Consider the following 4,757-nt stretch of genomic DNA (forward strand, 5'->3'; position numbering starts at 1 on the left):
GTACATGCGATTTGATTATATTCGTACCAACTTGTGGTACAAAGTGCTCAGGAGGAAGCTATTGATTAGGGAACCTACCTGACTCATCAGTAGGAGTCGCTCACACCTCCAGAGCCTGTGAATTATTCATTTCCACCTCACTTGTAGATTATATTTGATGGTTTACCATCCAGTATTATCCAGCTCCCTCTTCAGACTCCATGGCCGATGTTAAGTCTTGAATAAAGAGTCAGACCAGATACTGCAAGTTCAAAGTAAGGTGTTACTGTAGTCCTTTATTACAGATCTCAGAGTGCCTCTCCAGCCTGTGAGGCCTCCTTATATACAGGTGCTCCCAAGGAATTGTGGGATCCCTTGGGACTCCAGGGGATAAGCCCTCTGGTAGTTAGACATGGTATTTACAGGTTTACATACATAACAACACTCTCACCCCCCACAAAGTCAATAGTGTAACTATTTACAATGTGAGTCAGTCTGGGGCCTTCCTTTCCCTGGTTGATTGTCTCGGTGCAAATGCTGGTTTTGGTGAGTTGTTTGTTGGGCCCTTGCTGGGCTGCTGCGCAGCTGGCTTTGCTGGGCTGCTGGGGGTGGTGAGTCCTGCTGGGCTGCTGTGGGTGATGGGTTCTGCTTCGTGGTCACCCGCTGGGTCGGTTGCCACTTGTTTGTGTGTTGGAGGGTCGATAAAGGCGGAGTCAAATTGTGGGTTGTTCTGGATAGTCCGTAAATCTGAGTTTGGTTTGGTCCAATTGTTTCCTGCAGGTGAGTCCATTTGAGTGTTTGACCACAAACACCCTACTCCCCTCTTTGGCCAAAACAGTGCCAGGAAGCCACTTGGGACCTTGTCCATAGTTCAACACAAATACAGGATCATTTATCTCAATTTTGCGTGACACATTTGTGTGATCATGATATGTATTCTGTTGAAGCCGCCTGCTCTCTACCTGTTCGTGTAGATCAGGGTGTACTAACGAGAGCCTTGTCATAAGTGCCCTTTTCATGAGCAGTTCAGCGGGAGGGACCCCAGTGAGCGAGTGGGGTCTTGTGCGGTAACTAAGCAGGACTCGGGATAAGCGAGTCTGCAGTGAGCCTTCAGTTACCCTTTTCAAGCTCTGTTTTATTGTTTGAACTGCTCGTTCTGCCTGACCGTTGGACGCAGGTTTAAACGGGGCAGATGTGACATGTTTGATCCCATTGCGGGTCATGAACTCCTTGAACTGGGCACTGGTGAAGCACGGCCCATTGTCACTTACAAGGACATCAGGCAGGCTGTGCATGACAAACATGGCCCGTAGGCTTTCAATGGTGGCAGCGGACATGCTTGCCGACATTATCATACATTCAATCCATTTGGAGTACGCATCTACAACCACTAAGAAACTTTTTCCCAAGAATGGGCCTGCATAGTCAACATGGACCCTGGACCACGGTTTGGAGGGCTATAAACTTAGTGGCGCCTCCCTGGGTGCATTGCTTAACTGTGAACATGTATTACATTTGTGCACGCAGGATTCTAAGTCTGCATCAATACCGGGCCACCACATGTGAGATCTGGCTATCGCTTTCATCATTACAATGCCCGGGTGGGTGCTGTGGTGATCACTGATGAAAGTGTCCCTGCCCTTTTTTGGCACGATTACCCGATTTCCCCATAGGAGGCAGTCTGCCTGTATAGATATTTCATCTTTGCGCCGCTAGTACGGCTTTATTTCCTCCTGCCTCTCGAACGGGACACTAGACCAACTCCTGTGGAGCACACAGTTTTTTACTAAGGACAGTAAGGGGTCCTGGCTTGTCCAGGTTCTAATCTGTCGGGCGGTAACAGGTGATTGCTCACTCTCAAATGCTTCCATTACCATAACTAAATCTGCGGGCTGTGTCATCTCCACCCCTGCGGTGGGCAATGGCAGCCTGCTGAGAGCATCAGCACAATTTTCTGTGCCTGGCCTGTGGCGGATGGCGTAGTTGAATGCGGACAACTTGAGCGCCCATCTCTGGATGCGGGCCGATGCATTAGTATTTATCCTCTTACTTTCAGAAAAGAGGGATATAGGTAGCTTATGCTCGGTTTCCAATTCAAATTTGAGTCCGAACAGATATTGATGCATTTTCTTTACCCCGTAAACACACGCTAACTGATAGAGAATTCAAGCTCTGCAGCCCGGCTGCAGTTTTGAAAAAACACAGACCACATTGCATTAAGTCATCAATCAACTTGACATTTTAGGACCTTTGGGTAGCGAGCCAATTAAAGGTTAACACACTATCAATTGAGCCAATAAGATCAAAGAAGGTGAGTTCTTTTCTGTAAATTGAACCAGGTATAAAACAGCCATTTTGGCCATGTGGTCTCAGAAGGACAAAGGCCTGGCTTAAAGCCAGAAGCTTGTTGCTGCTGCCAGAATAAAGTTACATTAAAACTACAACCGGAGTTCGTATTTCATTGGAAATTAAGAGATCTAACAATTTTGGCGTCACGAACACGATTGCTGAGGAAAGAAACTGAATTTTGGACATCGGACCTACATACTGAGGTAAGGACTCCTCTTTATAAAAGTCCTCGGTCAAAAGTCTAAATTCGCCTCTCCTTCTACGCGATTCCGAAAGCCTCCGGTTTGCGAACCCTCCGGTTGGTAGTCGGCTCGAGGTCCCATAGACGTCTAACTTCGGCGGTGTGTTAGTTAATTAATCACCGACCCACTGATCGGCTGGAAAGCCTACGACTCGAGACCCCAGTAAAGAAATCAGTATTATGGCAGCAGGAGCTAAGAGCAAAGAATTGCCTACAACTGTTAAAGGCAGGCGGGCACCACCTGAGGTTTCGATAGATGAAATCCTCCAACAGTTGAAAGAATACATAGAGCAACAATTCGACTTATCTAAAACCTGTATTAAGATCGAACAAAAGTATGGAACCTCCAAAGGACAATGGTCCTTGGATGAGATTAAAAGGGTCTGGGGAAAAACAACCCGTATGATAAATAAAGAGCGAACTAGTTGGTCCCTAGCCGTTATGGGACAGATCCGAAAGCGGAATGAAATTATAATGCGTTCCCAACATGATCGAGAACTGACCAGTACAAAGGACCAATTGCAAGCTGTTTGTGCACAGCTGTGACAGAAAAGATTTGAACTCGAAAAGTCGGAAATGGAAGTTAAAGATCTTAAAGGTGAAATTAAAGAATGGAAAAAATCATTTGGTCAAGAGACAGTAATCGGAAAAGGAAAATGTATCGGTCAATTCCCAGGGTACCCATGTTTGGATAAATTAAAAGCGCAAACCCGAAGACACGACCAAGGAATAGATACGGATTCTGAATCCTCTGAAGATACAGGGTCGAAGGATGACGAATTAGGAGTGCGCTTTGCCCCGTTTAAAAAAATACGAGTTGTAGTCAAATCAGAGGAGACTGCGGATGAGGGCAGAACCAAAAAAACGAGGAAAAGGGTGTATGCAGAATACTGAGTTCATGATCCGGCAGACCCAGAGAAAATTGATAAATGGTCCAAGAAATTGCCCAAACCAAAGAAAGGAGGAGTGAAAATGTAGGACCAATTGGACCGCTTAAGAAATATATATCAACTTCATCCCTGGGACGGAGTGCAAATTTTGACCATAATGGTGCCAAAAACACAGGGAAGAAAATTGCATGACAAGGTAGAAGAAGCTTTGGGGCAGGATGAGCAAGAATTAGACGCAGGGTGGGAGGTGATTAAACACTGGCTGCAAGCCTTCAGTCCAGCTAAGACAGACTGGGGAAAAATTGCAGCCTGCCAACAGAAAGGAACAGAGGAGGTCCTGGAGTATGACGAGCGGTTTAGATGCACGTGGCTAGAACATTCGGGCATGAATAATACGGATGAGGAAATGGATGAACAAGTGTTTGGACCCCTGAAAGCAGCTTTCGTGGCAGGTCTAAAGCCAGAACTGTCCAAAATGCTGAAGGTAGTGTTACCAGACTGGGAAGGTAGAGGAACTACCTTTGCAGAATTGGTGGATCGATGTAACCAGTTAGATTGGGATATGGGAGCTAAAGTCCGAGCTGTACAGGCTATGGGATGGAAATCCCAGGATTCCGATAAACGGTCATTTGGAAAATTACCCGGAAAATGTCATTATTGTGGGAAAGAAGGTCACTGGACCAAGACGTGCAGGGCAAAACAGCAAGGTCGTGGCTGGGGATACAATTCAGCCAACAAGCCAGGCTTGTCACAAGATAACGACCTCAGAGAAGCATTTAAGCGACTGACAATACAACAACAGAAGGAGTTACTTGGGATAGCAAAAAATGATTAGAGCCCACCCTGGTCCACCTCCTCGCACTAATACAACAAAGGGGAGATGGGCTATATATAACTGTGAGGGTGGGCGATAAGGATGTGGACTGTCTTTTAGACACAGGGGCGGAATTACCCCTAAAATATGGAGACTTTTTGCCATTGGATGGTAGGGCACGTACAGCCTATGGAGTTTGGGGCCATAAAATGGAAATTAAAAGGACAACACCGGTACTTATAGGGCTGGATCCACATGAACTAACCACGCCAGTCTGGATAGGCCCAGTAGATCAACCCCTTTTGAGAATGGACGTTCTAATCCAAATAGATTCATCGTTGCATTTTGAGGATGGTCGGGTGACATGGTCAATTAGAACTTTGAAGAAAGAAGAATTGAAGGAACACCCGATATGGGCTAAAGATAAGAACGATTGTGGCCTACTCCAGATGGAGCCTGCGTCATTTACCGGGACCAAGCCTCC

Source organism: Pristiophorus japonicus, chromosome 5, assembly GCF_044704955.1.
Source record: "Pristiophorus japonicus isolate sPriJap1 chromosome 5, sPriJap1.hap1, whole genome shotgun sequence".
Taxonomy (NCBI): Eukaryota; Metazoa; Chordata; class Chondrichthyes; family Pristiophoridae; genus Pristiophorus; species Pristiophorus japonicus.